At 43.4% G+C, this 18,284-nt stretch overlaps 2 long non-coding RNA genes across 6 annotated transcripts in view; one reads left to right on the forward strand and one right to left on the reverse strand.

Annotated features, from left to right (window-relative positions):
* LOC310889543 overlaps positions 1 to 8,620 on the forward strand; it is a 43,982-nt gene extending 35,362 nt beyond the window's left edge. Inside the window, exon 4 of the long non-coding RNA XR_014576612.1 lies at positions 1,454 to 8,620. This is a non-coding gene — a long non-coding RNA (uncharacterized lncRNA). The remainder of the gene's footprint in view (positions 1 to 1,453) is intronic.
* Positions 8,621 to 8,754: 134 nt separating this feature from the next.
* LOC310889544 overlaps positions 8,755 to 18,284 on the reverse strand; it is a 40,966-nt gene continuing 31,436 nt past the window's right edge. For 4 of the 5 annotated variants that reach the window (XR_014576613.1, XR_014576614.1, XR_014576615.1 and 1 more), the window contains exon 3: positions 8,755 to 18,110. This is a non-coding gene — a long non-coding RNA (uncharacterized lncRNA). The remainder of the gene's footprint in view (positions 18,111 to 18,284) is intronic. The other variant, XR_014576616.1, reaches the window with a different exon arrangement.

An 18,284-nucleotide genomic window follows, 5' to 3' on the forward strand; every position in this document is an offset into this window, starting at 1 on the left:
GCAACTGATCCTCCCTACCTGCTTTCATCACTTGGTTGCATCTTCAAAATAAGAGCTCCTTTTCCTACACTGTTTTCTTAAGTCAATTCTGTATCTTCCCCCTCCTCTCTGCCACCTCCTATTTGCACTTGTAACTACTGTCACTGTCAGCTGTGCCTGCCATCTGCTTCCAGAATATTACAAAGCTGTAATCATGGGAGATTTTGAAATATATTCATACAAATCAAAGACTTTCAGTTGCTATCAGGGGTGGATTTAGTGTTTAGGAAAGTGCAGATCCCCCAGCAGAAGCTTTCAGAGCCAGCACCTGGAAAAGAGAGGCTGCAGGAATTCCTCCTGCCCACTTTCAGTCACCCCACCTCGCGCCCGAGCTGTAGCATTTCTGTATTCTCAAGGAAGGCCTCAGCTGAGACAAGCTGACTAATTGTACCAGATTATTTGCGGTTTAGTGGGGAGCTTGAATCTGGGCAAGGATGAGACCAAAGCAATTTTTCACCTGTGACCCAATTTACGCCTAGTCTGGGAAAGTATATAGCCACTGCAGTCACCTCTCTGCTGTCTTGCTCTCTTTACAAATAGACTGTTGCTCAGCATATTTTTTCCATTTGCGTTGTTTGGAATAGGGACTGCTTTATTAAGTCTGGACAGTGCCTGTAATAGTGGCCTGACCCGTGTCAAAGGCCTCTAGGTGCTGCCGTAATACATAGTAGTAATGATACTGGAATGTCAGTTGTGAGATAATTGTGCATTCCTACACCGATGCTACCTGTGAATCCTGCGTGCTCAGTGTATACTCTCAGCTTTCCAGCTTAACAGAAGTGGTTGTGATAAGCTATGTTTAGTTTACCAAGTGGAGTGGACCACTTCTCTAAGAAGTAGTACTTTATTTTCTTTTGCTTTAGTTTGATCCCCGAGACTGAATATCTCTTTGGGGCAGCAGTACATGAGGTGCAGTCCTGTGGTGTATCTTCCACTTACTTGCTTTCAACTAAGAGGAGTCTCGTTGATGCTCTCTAAGACCAGTCTGTGATGCAAAACAGTGGGGATGGCAGAGAACTTTGCTGCAAATGCACGCTTCTGATCCGAAGTGACAGGCTGCTATGGATGCATCCAAAAACACAAGTCTCCACAACACAGAAAGTCAGCTCTTCTTCTCTTCCTTTTTCACATTTCTCTGTTTGCAGTGTACTTCACTGATTTGGAAGCAATAAAAAATCAGTTTAAAAAATGTTACTCTTTCACATTACAATATATTTGGTGCAATGGTGTGCCTTTTAAACCATCTTTGCTAGGTCTCCCATTTTCCAAAAGCATCTTCGAGTATGCCAATATTTTCATAAATGTCCCTACATGACTTCGTCATTACGTGGGAAAGGCAATGTAAATAAAAAAAGAGCTGCTATGTATTTCTGCAGAAATTAATTGATCCCCAAATGGATTCCTTTTTCCTCAGCACTTGTTGAGAGCTGGAGATTCAGCCCGAACGTAATGTGTCCTTGGCCTCGGTGAACCAAGTGCACACTGTCTGTGCTGCCCATGGCAGCTAAGCTGTCGCAGGCTCAGCTAGTATTTGGACACACGCCACCTCAGGATCCTGGATGCTGCAGACACAAGCCGAAGAGCTGCGGTCAAACGCTTGGCAGATATTAGACCACAGAAACCAGATGAGTGGAAAAGATTCATTTGGCTGTGTTGTTGCTCCTGAGTTCATGTGTAGAAATAAAAATGTGCAACCTTCTGATGTGTGGTGGCAGCCTGAGGCCTGCACGAGCATGATGGATTAATCCGAGAGGGTTTCTTTTATTTTTTTTAATTTAGGGGAAACCTCCAAAACACACAAAGGAGCCAAATGTGAGATGCTGTGCAAAGAGAAGCAGTGTTTCCATGGGATTGTAATTAGGCAGAATTGCTGCCACGTAATTGTACACCTATCCCCCCCAGCTGGTGCCACAGAACTTTCTACTGTCCCCTCAAATACGAGAAAGCTGATGAAGGTATGCTTAATTTCAGTTTGAAATCCCTGACAAGGACAAAGAGTACCTCAGGAAGTGAAAGGTTAGCGTCAGCTGGTGCGGCAGCTTCAGGAGGGACTGTGTGTCACTGAAGACTGACAGTGACACTGGTAAAAGGGCAGATGTGGAAAGGATCAGTGAAGACAGCAGTAATGAGAGGAAAATACCAGAGACTGTGAGAGGCCACAGGAAAATGCTACCCTGGATGAAAAGACTGAACCTTGGTACCACCGTGACAGTTTGTCATCTTCACTGTCGTGTTGTCTGGAATAGCAACGGAGACCTAGAAATGCTGGAAGAGAAGGAAATGGCAATTGTGTGCCAGCCAGAACTGAGCCCTTGGGTCATGCTTCTGCGAGGAGGCTGTTAGGAACGGGTAGTGGTGAAGCAGGCAGTGGTAATGGGCAAAAATTGTCAAAAACCCATTTCAGCATTAGGGAGCTATTTAGATCCCAGACAAGCCGAGGCTTCTTTGTAATGCTGGTTTAAATCATCTCACAGAAAGACTGTGTAATTTAAATGAATTGCGGATTACCTCAGGTGTAGGTCAAAGGGGTATAAGCAGTTCTGCTACAACCAAAATGTACCAGAGCAACTGCAGCTCTGTAGGATGTGTGGGACCGAGCTTCAGTTCCTTGCTCCATCCCACAGCTTCTGGGTGAACCCATTGATGTGTGCCTTGGGGCAAGGGGTTGTGCCCTTTTACCTATTTTGTTGCTTTCACTATGAGAAGCAGTGAAAATTGTATTAACTCAGACAAGGAGCCTCATCATGTTCCTCACAGAGCTTGCAAGTCCTTGCTCTCCTGAGCCATAACAGGCAGGTGCCACAAAAAGGGATGGAGCTGAAGGCAGCAGGTTTGGTCTCTCTGACCACATCTACAAGGGATGGCAGACACTGGGTACATGCTTCAAAGAGCTCTGCAGGCCTGATCCTCCACTGTCCGGATCTTTAACAACTGATTCCTTTCTGGCCCTCTCATCTCAGTCTTTTTTTCCTATGGAATTGTTGTGGGACAGGCATCTAGGGACTCAGAAGCTTTCCCAGGCCCCACAGCTGCATCCAGCACTTTGATGGGGATGTGACACCCCCTGCCTGGCCGTGCATTGCCAGACCTCACAACCATGAGATAGAGAGGACAATGGAAAGAAATTGTTTCCTGGGAAGTAGAAGCTCAAGCCAGGGTGACCTGGAGGAAGGATTTGCTTCTTCTAGATTAGATTAGACCAATAGACTTATCGAGGCTTTGATTTATTATTATTATTATTATTTTTTAATTTTAGAAAATGCATTCAGCAATACAGTTTGAAAACAGCTTGGCTCCTGGCTAGTCAGATCTTCACACCTCTAAAACATTTAGTTGTACATGCTCAGCTACGGGCTCCATCAGGAGTAAACCAACATAAATTAGGCCAATATTCTGTGAACTCTGTTTGAACTTCATCCTCCTTCTTGCAGCTGCAGCCCCCACTTACTGAATCTCATACCTGCTTTTGGGATGAAAAAGTCTGCTGAAGTAATTATTGCTGTATAATGGGAAAAATAATTTCTCATTAAAATACTATAGCAAATAGTTTTATGCACAGCCTGCAGTGAAACATACATGAAGATCTGTGGGTCATGAACAGATTACATAACAATATGGCTTGGTGGTAAGACATGCAGCTCCTCACTTAAATGATATTTCTTCAAATCCAGCCCAATATTCACAGAAGGACTGAAAGCATCATAGGCAGTTTGCTGGCTGTTCAGAGTAAATGATTCAGTGCTCTCTGGACAGTCCTTAAGGGGCATGCATTGAGAGGAACTCAACACCCAGCTTCCTGAGCTCTGCATCTGATTTCAAGTATGTAGTTAGTGAAATTAAGACTCTGTGTGTTGGTGTGAAAGCTCAGAACAGAACAGCATATGAAATAAAGAAATAGCAAACGGCAATGTTAATTTGGAGACAAATAAAAGTGAAGAATTCTGATTTGAATTTTCTTTGTTTCAAAGCCAGAGAGTGGAGAGTGGCAAATAATATGATTATAACAAATAATAAGATTTTTCAAGGGTCTTCTTATTAGGAGATTCAGATTGAGGCTTGCTGTTTGTTCTCTACATGCAAACAAAAAAAAAATTGCCTTTTTTAAAATTATAAAATAGTCCTTTTCTAGCTCAGGGGCTGATACCTGCCACTTAACTTGTGCTTCAGTGGACTCCTCTGACATGAAAACCGCTCCTAAATTACAATCTGAACTGCAATTTCATGTCCTGTTAGAAACCACTGTAACAGAGGCATGGCAAGTCATCGAGCTAGTTGGCAGGGCAGAGCCTGTCAGTACACTTACACTGCAGGCATGTAACCTGTTTTCCCTTCCTCCATCTGCCGCATCCGTTTGGGGCTGGGTAGGCATTATACAAAGCAATAGCTTCTGCCTTTGCAGAAATATGTATCATTCCCCTTCAGTTTGCAGCCATTTATATCCCACCCTATTGAATCAAAAATTTGACATTGCACATGTAATGCTTTAATGAATCAGAGGAAAAGGCAGCTAAAAACGTAATGGGAGCTGCAGTTTTGCCTGCAACACAGTAGACCATGAGAAGACCATGGACAGATGGTCCATTAAATGCTTGTCCTTTACAAACATGGAGAATATCACTCACACAGTAAAAACCATGGCCCCAGGCCTCCCCCGTGGCTAGGAAACCTGCAGAGGAGAAAAGTTCTGCACACGTTTTCGAAGGTCAGGCTCAGAGAGTATCCAGTAGCTGGGGACAAAAAACCTGGGGGACGCTGCAGGACCAGCCTCTCCTTGCCTGCTGTGGGTAGCGCAGAGCTGTGGTGCTCTGGGGTGCTGGAGCACACAGCGCCCGCTTCGAGGCTCGGTTCCAGGCAGCCTTGGGGAAGCAGCAGAGCTTCAGGGCTGCCACGCCACAACAGGGTTACTGAAGTGCAGTTACTGCCTCTCTGCACCAGGCATAAGGCACATTCACGACGTCAGTGCCACTGAAATCAGCACTTCTTAAGCCCTTGTCCTTCGGAAATTTTCATGTGTGTGCATGATGCCTCATGCCTTTCTCATGGGGAATTTCTGTCCGACTCCACTACGGGTTTTGGGTATCATTTCCACCTTTTTCTCTCCAGCTCCATTCCCCAAATACCGCTTTATCCATGTGATGCGCTCTAGATGCAACTGCTATAGGCAATATGCTCATAGACAAAATGTCAACAGTAAAAGTGAAAAATTTCTGATAACGGAGGTAGGCAATAAGAAAGTAAGTGGCAACAGCAGAGAAAAGGTGAGGCTTTTTCTCAGCTAGGGCTTCCTGTTTTAGAAGTAAACTCCGGACATGTAGAAAACAGAGACAATTAGAAGAAAAAACTATCCACTTGTGCCTTATTTTGTGTTTTCTCCTAGGCTCAGACCTATGCTGTACTGGCAGCCCAGACTCCCATTAGAAACATCTGTTTTGAGTTTGGAGGGTTATTTGTTTTGTTTGCCTTTTTTTTTTTTTTTTGGTGGTGGTGGTGTGGTTTTTGGTGTGTGTGTGTGATTTTCCATTTTTCTCCCTTTTGCTTTTGATTCTTCCCCTTTCTAAGGTGTTCTCTAGTAAACTTTTCTCAGCCTATGTCTTTTCTTCTGTCTCTCGAGGCAGCTTTAGCTGCATCTGTCTGCCAGGTGCACTAGCTTGCAGAGTCAGTAAATCCCTCAATGACCAGTGTCCAGGCTTTAGAAACACCTCAGACAGTTTCTTTTTTTCTTCCTCCTCATCCCCACCCCTTTTACCATCTGCAAAACCAACTGTGGAGTGGGAAAGAGGCTCTCCCTCGTTCGGACATAATGCCACTGTTCCTTGGTACTGTTTTTCTCTGACTTGTGCAGCTAATGGAATAATTTCCTTTCCTGCTTACTTTGATGTGTTTCCTTCTGTATCTCACAGTGAGTGAGGCACCTGTGTGGGGGTTATTGGCAGCTAGGCGCTTTATCATACCCTCTCTCATATAATGGGTTTGATTTTCGTGTTCATTAAGGTTGCTCAACACCTGGTAAAGTGCTGCTTTTAGGACTCTCTAGCCTCCCAAGTCAGCGTAAAGGGGTTTTGGCACAAGCGAGAATAAAGACCGAGACTGTCATTACCTGCTGTTCAAAATGACTCTTGTTACTTACTTTTCTTTGTGAAATTGGTGCTATCAGTAATACGAGAGAGGAAGGATGTTCTTGTCACTGAAAACAATGAACAATGAACTGGGGGGTTCCAAACTTCTTCCTCTTTTTGCCCGTTAGATCGTACATAATGCCCATTAGGTAATACGGCACGAGCCCATTTTTGGCTTCCAAATGTGGAAAAAATGCTTCATTTTTTTAAAGGTACTTGAAGATTCAACAGATTTAAGATTAATTTTTATTTGTACAGCACAGACAGCCCCACCGCCCTTGTCTTCACACAGAATTAACACAAATGCCTTATCTGCAATAGTTACTTTTTACAGATGTACCTGTTTTCTTCTCTTTGTATGTGTTCATTTGCATAGTGTAATTTTGCATGGGCTGAGCTTTGTCTGTTAGGAGGTATATAAAACTCAACTACTGCTAACTGCTTAGAAAAAGTTATAATTCTGTATGAAGAGTTTGTGTTGAGCACCATTTTGCTTTAAAATCATTGCCTACCTTACTCCCCAGTGGTTTCCCTTGGAAAAAAAGAAAATGGAGAAGAAAGCTGTGTATTTGTTCTTGCATTAAAAAAAAAATAGTCCCAGTCTGTGCTTAAAAATAAAAAGCTTTTATTAAAAGTTTCATAAATTCTGACATTTTATGTTCCTTACATAGTTTTAGTCAAAAAAATTCTCTTTGAATGACTCACACATAAGTCATTTCCACATGTTGGCTCTTTTTGACCTCAGACTTTTGTGATAACTATTATAATTTGCTTCAATCATTTTGTCGGTGGAATAACACGTGCCTCCATTAGATGACTTTTTATTCATGTATGTATGTGTATGTATGTGTGTGAAGGAAACAAAAATAATGTGAATTCTGAGTATGTTTTCTCACAAATCCTATGAGGAGCGGCTGAGGGAACTGGGGTTGTTTAGTCTGGAGACGAGGAGGCTCAGGGGAGACCTTATGGCTCTCTACAGCTACCTGAAAGCACGCTGTGGGGAGCTGGGGGTCGGCTTCTTCTCACAGACAACCAGAGATAGTGCTAGAAGGAACGGCCTCAAGTTGCACCAGGGGAGGTTCAGGTTGGAAATTAGGAGACATTTCTTCTCAGAAAGAGCAGTCAGGCATTGGGACGGGTTGCCCAGGGAGGTGGTGGAGTCACCGTCCCTGGGGGTGTTCAAGGAAAGGCTGGACGTGGTGCTTAGGGACATGGTTTAGTAGGTGATAGTGGTAGCAGGGTGATGGTTGGACCAGATTATTTTGGAGGTCTTTTCCGAACTTAATGATGATTTTAAAACTACTCTGCAAAAGTATCTGGTGCATCATCTTAAAGGAGACAAGGAGCATGAATTTTTGGGGACACAATTCTCAGTGAATCTAAACACACCAAACTGCTGCATTCCACTGCAAAAAGATTTTGGCTGCAAATCAGCCAGATCTCCACGTGCTCCACTTGCAACCAGTTCTGCCTTCACAGAAGGTCTTCTGGAGTTTGCAAAACACTGTGGAAGTCACAAAAGTGCTTCAGTGGAGTAATTGTGCATTCAGTAAACCTTATACTAATGGATATTATATTTAATTTTCTATTGTCCTTATTTTTAATAAGGTACAGAATGTTAACTTTAGATTTCAGAATTCTAGAAGTTTACATCTTTTCAGAGTTTCTTCAGGCTGTCAGCCAAATTTGAAAGACATTGTTATTCATATACTCTTCACCTTTTCATTTTCATCTCAGAAACCGTGAACATGAGAGACGTCATTGTTAGCAAAGACAAGACAGAGTTTGAAACAATTCTGCAGAAATGGAGAAATCTGACAGGAATTTCTGCAATGAAGGCGAGTTTACACATATTTGTTTCAGAAAAATAAAATATTTTGCTGCAAGAGCTCCCTAATTCATTTAAAGTTATAGTAAGATATAATGCTTCCATCCTTTTTCTCTTTGTTGAAACATTAATACATGTTTTCCAGTAGGAGATGAAAACCATATTTTACCACTTTCTACTTCTATCTTTTAATATTTCCGTTAATTCCTTCAATGCTGTCATTCTATTGGCTTCCATTATCAAGTTCAACCTTTTTATTTGCCCTGCGTAATATAATTCTTTTCAAATGACCTGCTAGCTTTCATTTGCTAGTGTGTTTAACTCATTATTCTGCTTTTCTTTGTCCCATCATCCCCCTTTTTTCCATCCTGCCCTTCTGTATGTGAAGTAAAAATCCCTATTTTGCTGCTGCAAAACTTTCAGGGAGTGAGAGTTTTGCCTGCAATTTCAACTCTGTCTATAAGGGTGAAAGATTTTACCTTGATTATAATGATAAACAGAAAGGTAAGGGAACTGGAAAAAGAAACCTGAAGTCAAGTCAATATGTCATTATGATTTTCGTCCTCTGTCCTTCATGACTCTTATCCTTGCTTGTTCTCTGATACGTGCATGTCAATGCTCAGTATTATGCTATGCAGGTGGAGCCCCCTGGTAGAATCCTAGACTTTCACCCTGCTGGTATTGAGGATAAAATTCCCATTGCCTTCCCTGCCCTTCAGTTGTTTCCCGAGGACACCAGTTACTTGATGATATAAAGACACAGCACTATTTCTACTTGCAGAAAACTCTCTTTGTGGTGTTTTTTTTGGTGCCTTTTTTGGGGGGGGGGGAGGGGAAGAGGAGGAAGGGGGGAGGAGGGAGTGGTGGTGGGAGGGGGGTTGGACAGGGGAAGGAACAGAAAGGGACAAATGAGAAAAATTATCCTTCTATTGCCTTTGTACAGCAAATCTGCCCAGTTATGCCTCATATTGCTGCTTAGCCAAACTGGTGATGTAGGGTCCGTTCACACCTGTGGGAGCCTGTCCTTTTTTAATGGGCTGTGCCTCCTTGGAAGCTGCAGTCAGGAAACTCTGGCTGCCTTGTCGGGGTGGACTCCTCAAACACTCAGCTTGATCAGTGTCCAGACGTGCCAGACCTGATGGCTCCCATTCACTTTTCTGCTAGCTGTGCCTATCAGTTGTCAAATGTCTATAAGAGGCGGTACAAACTGCACTGCCCCCTGGTATCCAGTCCAAGATGCATCAATTTTGTGGGATGGATAGCTTCTGAATTTAACACCAACAGTCAATATACAGATTTTAAGGCCTTAAACACATCCTTCATGCAAACTGTTGTGTTTTTTTGTTTTTTTGTTTCTTTGTTTCTTTGTTTGTTTCTTGCAAGAGCGGTTGTGCGTCTGCAGCATTTTTCCAGACTTTAGGCTATTCCTGTTTTCACTTAGAAATGGCATTAGTGTGGTAAAGCTGACTACATTAGAAACAAAACTTTTCTACTGTTGCCGTAAAGACTGACATAAAGGCCATTTCCCATCACTTAATGAATTACCACAGGAGCTGACAGCTTTTAGCACAGGTGGCCATTAGCTCCCAAGAAATACCTGACCCATGGCTTATTATTTATTGGTGGTAGGTGTCCAGCCAGACAGCCATTACATCAAGCATGAATTAACACAATTCCCCTCTTTTATGCAATGGAAAGCAAGGAGCTGAATTCCCTGTTGCCGTGGATACAGCAGACTGCCCTCCAGGATAACAGGCCTCAGGTGGTGGCACGTGCTGTATGGACCCAGCTCCCTCCTCCTTCCAGTGGCTTTACTCCTTCACGTGCAGACAGACCCTTCTGAGGAGCGTGCCTCTACTTCGCGGTTGTGTCTTCAGACGACAGAAGCGAAAGCAGAAGGAAAGAACACATGCTTATTCCTGACCCCAGATCATAAAATCACCTCTCCTCTAGGCTAAATAAACCCAACTCCATTGGCTTTTCTTCATAGGAGAGGTGCTCCAGCCCTCTGATCATCCTTGTGACCCTCTGGGCTCATTCCAATACTTCCATGTCCTCTTGTGCTGGGGCCCCAGAGCTGCAGGCAGCACTCCAGGTGGGGTCTCATGAGAGCAGAGGGGGAGAATCACTTCCTTCCACCTGCTGGTCATGCTGCTTTTGATGTAGCACAGGATCTGGTTGGTTTTCTGGGCTGCAAGTATACATTGCCAACTCATGTTGAGATTCTCATCAACCAGTACCTCTAACTCCTTCTCAGGCCCACCTCTCAGGCCTGTCCAGGTCCCTCTGGATGGCATCTCTTCCCTCCTGCATGTCAACCACACCACTCAGCTTGGTGGCATCAAGGATTAAAGAACTCTGATCCATGCCATGTTTGGGGTTAATGTTAGAAAGAAAAATCCAAAATACTTTCCGCCATAAGAAATGTCACCAGCAAATTTGGGTAGATTCTGCCTCTCTTGTGGAGCAATGGGGAATCCTTGCAATCAGCTGTTTACAAAACAGTTTTTGTCATTTATACTTCCCTGTTCTGTAAAGCAGGCTGGTTTCTTTGGAAGGGATAACTTTCAAGGCTATATGATATAGAGCCTGCTAAGTCAAGATGTCATCATTGTTTGCCCTGGTTCAGCCCAATTCCTGGTTAGGAGAACACAGTATCTAAATTCTCTGTCTAGAGTACAGGACTCCTCAGAGTCTAAATGGTGCTACACACCTGAAAATGGATCACATTCCAGTGCAGAGGATTTTATGGTTATGGAGACTTCTGATTAAATAAGTTATGCTGTTCTTATATTCAATAATAACAATAATAATTTATAATAATATTCTTATTATTAAATTTCCTGAGCTTCTTTTCTCTAAAAAGTAATATAAATAATAAAATTTTACTCTCACATAGCTAAAACCAAACAAATTAAAATACTTGAGCTTCTCCTTAAAGCTTGTAAAGCTTCTGACTCTTTCTCCAGGTCAGAGACGTTGAATGCAAATACCTGTTCTGCCATTCAGTCAGTGAATCAATAGCCAAAATCAATCCTACCCCTGAAGTAACTGCTCAGCAAACAGGATGCACATAATCCATTTTCATTATTAATACTTCAGTTAAGATTCAGGTATTCCATTTTCCTTCACGTAATGAGCACAGTTTTACAATGGATGTGTGAAGTTTGCAGTACATAACATCAGTGACAGCTGCAGAATTCCTGTCATGTGCACCAGAGCTGGATTAAATATAAGTACATTTCTCTGGGCAGTAACAGAGTGTAGAGAGATTTAAAAAAAAAAAAAAAAAGAGAGAGAGAGAGAGATAAAAAAAAAAAACCTAATTTTACTTGTTAATTCTTCACCAGGACGTATTTGTTACTATCTCATTTACCAAGAAAGATATGTTCTTGCTGCTATATTGTATCTTGGTTAGTTACAGAAAGATTATTAAACAGTGAGATCTACTGTGGTGACTGCTTTTGTGTGTTTCCATATCCCAGTGATTCAGCAATATTGTTTCTAATACCCTCATACAATCTGGGGCAAAGAGCTTGAATTATGCACTTCACTCTCTAATTTGTTTGCTCTATAGTGAAGCGGGATTTTAATTTCTGTAATAGCAGTAACTTGGCCGATTCAGGGATTCACAATTTTCTTTGGTGCTAGCTATTTCCTGAGAAGAGCAAACATGATCAGAGAGGTCATAAAAATAAATCTCTCCACCTGCTGCCTAGTTTACATTCAGGTTTTGAAGCATCGGTGGAAAACATTTTCCTGTTTCAAACAAAGATTAATTCCTAATTGCCACAATCCTCATGAGGATGCTTTTGCAGCTGATTAGGAAGTCTCTTGATAACTATTTTTTAAATGACACTTTTAACTTGCATCATCCATGAGCTATCCTGCTGGGTCTGGTTTGAGCCTGGCTTTTTGGCACTGGCGTTTGATCACCTTGGATGAAACAGCAGCATTGTGTCTGGGCATAAGAAATATTCTGAGGGGCCATGAAAGGAGCTTTTGGGCTTCTGCAGGAAGGGCCTTTACGTCACACACACAATTGCTGCTCACACAGTGTTCAGCAGCACGCTCAGTGAGCTATGTGCACTCGGAATAGGCGTGCAGGTTCTGCCACCGTTCTTATTCCAAGAGAGGTCCCTCAGCAGCAGCCAGGGCCTGATGGCATGCACTGCTGGGAGGGCACACTGCAGAGGCAGTGTTGAATGTGGATTGGTGGAAATAATCATTCTTCTGGGGGTTTTCCAATGGTCATTTGTTTTTTTCACTTGAACAAAACTTTAAAATGAAGGTGGTAAAGCAAAATGAGAGGGACAAACAAAATCTTATTGTCAGCCACAACAGGGGTGGGAGTGGTAAATCTTGTCATGATGAAGTGTTTCATCTCTCCACCCCTTGTTTCAAGGCTTCCTGTCATTTCAGGGGGAGGATTGCTACCTCTCAGTCCCCCAGGATTCATTCTTGCATCATTGCTAACAAAAGCTATAGTGTGCTCTCTTGGGTTGCAAGTGTAAATATCTAATTGCTAGTACCTAAATACAGATAGCATGAAGACAAAGCATAAGGCTGATGTTTGTGCCTGAAGGAAGAGTGTTTCATCCCCTAGCTTGGATGCTGGGCATCATGTCACACTGCCACGTTTCTCCGCAGTATATGCAGCAAATCTCTGTATTTTCATCTTCACGAGTGAAGCAGAAAGTTGCACAAGGACAGAAGCATGGTTTGAACTTTATGGATCTGTGCTTGCTTAAGTTACATGTAACTCCAGTAACTTGCAACTGCTCAAGGCAAAAACAAACTGAATGATCACAAGATTATTGTTCTCTCACTGTAGGGAAATCTGCCTCATCTTCCATAACAGGCTATTCATTAACTAAATGCACTATCCCAGTCACTGTAAAGCAGCAGACTATTCACAGCCAGAAATAGCAATGGCAGAGAACACATGTTGGAGATCACATTCCTCCCCCTACCCTGAAGATACCAAAGCAACAGAATGGAAAATCTTCAAAGTGGAATTAAGCCACACATAGCAAAACTTTAACCAGAAAGAGGTTACTTAGCAAAGCCCAGTATTGGAGGCAAGCTTCGAATCCATGCCAGGTTTTTATCAGGACTCACTCACTCAAAGAAGAAACATGGTGGAACTATATCAACAAGACAGTGAGTTTAGTGTCTTATGCAGAAAATGTTCCATTTTAAAAGTATCGGGCTTGTCTCCTGTCTGAGGGCACAGCACAGATCCTAAAAAGACATGCAGACATCATCTGCCCCACGGAGGGTGCACCCTGTCACTGCTATTACCCTGTGTGAGCGGAGGTAGATTTTGCAAAGGAAAGAGAGACAGCCTCTCCTGCACTGCAATTTGTGGTCATAAGCACAAGATCACAAGGCAATGCGGTTTTTAACCTGGAAAGAGGTGTGTTTAACTCGTGATGAACTTTATGCAGAAAAAGACTCTTTTCTCTAGCAGCATCCAATGCTCATCCTCCATCTCTTCTTCTTGTCATGATTTTTCTTTTCAGAAGCCCTTTCAAGATTCATACAGCTGAAGGAAAACAACAAGATGAGATTTCCCTCCCCTACCTCCCCACCGAGATGATTTTATCACACAATAGCCAATCTAAATAGCATGCAGTGTGGTGCAAACCATACTTTCATGCAAATGCGAAGACAGTGTTACCACAGGAATGAAGTCTGTTGAGATTCAGGGTGAGGAGAAACTGGATGTGTTCCTCAGAGCAGCCCCAAGTGGTTCAGCATGAGGTTCACCAATTCAGGGAGAGCAGGAGTAATATCACTCCTGCTTTTGCCAGGCTCTTAACTTTGGCTTTACTGCCCAGTATGAGATATTTTCAAATATGGGAAACCAACAGGAGTTAGCAACAGGAAGATTTTTCCTCTACACACAGTCAAGGCATTCAGGCTGGCCTGATACTTTTTATATCAAAGCAGAAACAGCTGAATACTTTCTAGTTGGTATCAGGTCTCAGTTTACCATCCCTGTTCAGCTGCAGAGAAGCAGCAAATTACTCCCTGCCCATACAAAGACCAGGGCTTTGTGGAAAGACAGGTTCAGCCTGCTGCATTAACTTGGCCCTTTGGATTTGGGCTGCTGAAAACACTCAACAGCTTGATCCCATGGATTTTACACTGTGCCCAGGGTGACATCATCATCTAGCCAGTGCTGCTGGTGCTTTCAAATCCCTGTGCTGGAGGCACGGGCATACAAATGCACTAATGCACTATACAGCACTGATCACCATTTCCCAGCAGTGTGCAGCTGACACGGGTGATGGAAATATTCTGTCCTGATGCTGCTCCCATCCCCATGAGAGCATCGCAGCAGACTGTCAGAAGAACTCACTTGACAACTGGCAGCCATCAGAACTAAGTAGCCGGGTGCAGTCTTGGAAGAGATGTCAGTCATATGTTCCTCTACCTGTGTTTGAAATCCCCCTTTTTGTTTTTATCTTTATTTGCTAATAACCCTTCAATGGTTGCTGAAAGCTGAGAATGCAGAGTGTGCAGAGAACATACTTGTTCAGCTGTGTTCAACAAGAACAAGGATATCAAATTGATCTGTTAAGTACTGTTCTCATCTTAGCTATCCATGCTTTGTGCACCCTTAGCTAAGCTCCTTCAACAATTTATACCTCCTGTTTCTCCTGGTACTCCATGTCAATATTGTCTGTTTATGCTGCAGAGAAGGGACAGGCTTTATTTGCACAACAATAAGTACAATAGGACCCAAACTTGGCTAGAATATTTGGTGGAGAGAGTTCCCACTGCAGATAAGACCTGAATTTTATTCTTATTCTGGTTACAGGCTGAAAGACACCCACACTTATTCAGGCTAGAATTCAAAGGCAACAAATGGCAAGCTCAAAGGTGACAGATAGCTATTTCTACCCTTGCTATGTAAGCAAAGAAATTAGCAGGCTGTAACCACTCTGGCACAGAGAGCCTGGAACAGACTCTGAAATTGACAATCACTGATGTTTGTGTTAACTGAAAAAGAAAGCAGCAGAAAAAGAAAAAAAAAAAAAGTAGAACAAAGAACAGTAATACTTCAGAAAGTTTCCTGTTGAAAACAAGGAAATCTCAAGCACTGACAGAACGCAACATCGGCTGAAATTTCCAAAGAGCAGAAGGACCAATTTTAAAGTGCTCAGCATGCCCGGTCCGGGCCAGGTTTTCAATTTAGCTCAGTTCCCATGGAGGCAGCTAAACAAGAGCCAGATTTTTAAAATCACTCAGTATCCAGCTGTTTCCACTGCAATACTTCTGGCCCAGTTTTCAAACAGAGCTCACCACCACCCAACAGGCTGAGCCATTTCAAAAGCTTGCCCTGAGTGCCTCTGCACCTGGGGTCATTGCTTCAGTGACTACCTGCTGGAGGGTCTGGTCATCATCATTTCTGTCTTCTTGCTTGCTTTCTAAGCCCTGATGTTGTCCAGATAATGTGAACAATAAATTAACTTTTCTGGGTGTAAAAGGAGAGGGAGTATCAAGAGATGTACCACATAGGCTGTGGCACAATGAGCTTCAGAGATCTGCCAATTTACCAGGCTCTCCTGAGCTGTGAGAGCCAGCTGTATGCTTTGACCTGCCAATCATGCTGACTCATGTCAAATTATGTCATCTTCCAAATGTCTGGGAAGACTGAGTTTGGAAGTCTCTACCTATTTTAATATGCAGACAAAACCAAAAGTTTCTTCTTCCCGAAGCCTGCTGGGAAGCTGAAAAGACAGCAGGCACCGTAATTCAGAGAAGGCTGTGTGTCAGGTAATGTAGTATTTTATCTGTGCATCACCACATTTGTAAAAACTGCAGTCTTCCTTTATCAGCCATGTCAGTGTGGAGCTTTCTGAGGGCTGGAGTAACCCCTTAATAGGAGAAGCCAGTCTGGGAGCCCTAAGCCACACACAGCTCTGGCAGTCCCTTCACGACTTTCCCGAAGCTTGCAGGAGGCGCTCGATGCACAGCCAACATGGAGGGGAAGGATAACATCCTTAATTTAGCACAGGGGAGGAAGAGCAGAAATTCTCAGGAGGGGAGTGGTCTGCCAGAAGAAAAGAAAATGCGGAGTTTTTCCCTTTTGTTTGGGCTGTTTTGTTGTTTGTGTGGTTTTTATTTTTCCTTTTATTTTAGGTGAGGAATCCAAGAGATGTACAGAGAAGGGCAGAAAAACAGAATTTATCAAAAAGGTAGCCCACAATACAGAGAAGCTCAGGCTGCGCACACTGAACTACTGGTAGCTGAAGACACTTTTACACTTTCAATGGTAGTTTAAAATGTCTCTTGCTCACACCACACTCCCCGAAAAAAAAAAAAAAAATAGGGTTTGAACTGCAGGTGAAATTCAGTCTCTTTAAAAAAAGATGCTGTTGTTCATTTCCCTGTTGGAAAGGGACGTAACTCCCCATTTGAAGCTTCCTCCTCTGTCATTCCTTCCTCTCATTTTCTCGAGCCCCCTTGCTGTGTGACCGTGTGACCTGCAGCCGTTCTCTGAGAATCGAGAGAGATATTGGCAGTTTGGGAGCTGTTGTTCCTGCTTATGTATGCAAAGAACATAATTGCTAAGTGCATCATCTGTTGTAATTTACACATCTACACATAGCTCAGATCAGGGCAGCCTTCACATGGGGATGCAGTGCCTTATTTTCTCATTCCCCACTTCTTTGGGGTGGGAAATGTTAGGTCTCCTGGCCCTCATTGTGCTAGGTGCTGTACAAATGTTCCAAAAGGTGGTCCCTCCCCCATACAGCTTAAACTCCCACTGCAGCTGAAAGGAACCAGGGCAGGAGACAGTATTCTTTTAACTCTGCCACTTCACACATGGGCAGTGCAATTGTTTGAAACGATTTGACTAAAATCCTACATGGAAGTCTGCAGCAGGTGTGAGAACTTAACAGCACCAAACCCAGCATTACAAAAACACTCGGCAGTCACAGGCGCAGCGAAGCACAGCTCCCAAATGTTATCTAAGCAGAAGGCAGACAAGGAGCAGGCAGCGAATACCGGTCCGCGAGATAAAAATAGCAGCTCTATAATAATCAGAGGACAAGGGTCTTAAAAAAAAATCAGAGAGAATGTGAGAGCGATTTTCAATCAGTTTCACTGTCAAATGTTTTGACTGTCATCATCAAAGCAATTTGACTTCTCACGATCTTCTGCAGCAGAGGCAAAGCCAAAACCTTCAGCCACTAGTCAGACAGGGCCCCTGCCTGGAAGTGGAGACTGCATAGCCACATCTGAGACCTCAGCAACCAACACTCTGCTCCACGATGACAGGGAAGTGCAGGTGTCAGTCCCTTCCTACTCCCTGCCCTCTCTGAAATATGTCAGTGGGTTGCTTCTCTTGGACTGTTCCCCCTAGTGATCCTCTAGGGCCTTCAGCAATAAGCTCTCACTGTCCAAAGACCCTTTTGGGTTTCTGGCAAACCCAATAGATATTTATGCTAGGATTCTTTATTCTTCAGCCTCCAGCCATGTTGTCTCAATGGACAACGTGGAGCCTCATCTTCTTTCCCTGTGTCTGGAGTGCTACATCTCCATTTAAGCAGAGGTTAAGAAGAGAAAATTTTCCCCCCATGCAGTGTTCTTTAAAAAAACACAGCATCTTGAGCAAACACAAGGGGAGCCCATTTAGCATCTGCCACTATTGGCCTGCTGGTCCCCCTTCCTGCTTGGTGTAGCAGAAAGCTGAGCTGTTGGGTGCTATATCACCGATGGCAGCAGGGGAGCTGGGGTCTTGGGCATTTTCCTGCGTTGGGCATTTTCCATGCATGAGCCTTCTGGTAACACTTTGCATGTGCATTCAAAGTGCTTCCTTTCCTCCACAGGTGGCTCCCAGGCTGAGCCACAGCCACTAGAGGGCATTTGGAGGACACCAGATCAATGGGTGAGCAGGTGACCCACCACCAGGTGAGCTAGCAAAGCCTGCAAGACACGCTGCACCAAGCCATGGTGTATGGCAACTGGTCTTAATCCCAGTACCTCCCTCATTTTGCCTTTCTTCTGTTGCTCCTGGGTGTTCCCGGTCAGTGGCCTGCAGCAGTCTTGTCACAGGTTGTTCCCATGGTCTGTCTGGGTCTGCTGCTGCAAACGGACATTCTCGTCTGAATAGACGAGATTAACACTTTTAATTTCATCCTTTAAAACAGAAATGGATGTAAATATCAGGTATAGCTTTGTTCCTCTTTTGTAATCAGCTGCCTGCAACCCCCGCATTTAGGTTTCCTTGATATTCAGACAAAAGTCTGTGATTTTCTCACCTTTTTTTCCATCTACTC

This window comes from Anser anser, assembly GCF_964211835.1.
Source record: "Anser anser genome assembly, chromosome: Z".
Taxonomy (NCBI): domain Eukaryota; kingdom Metazoa; phylum Chordata; class Aves; order Anseriformes; family Anatidae; genus Anser; species Anser anser.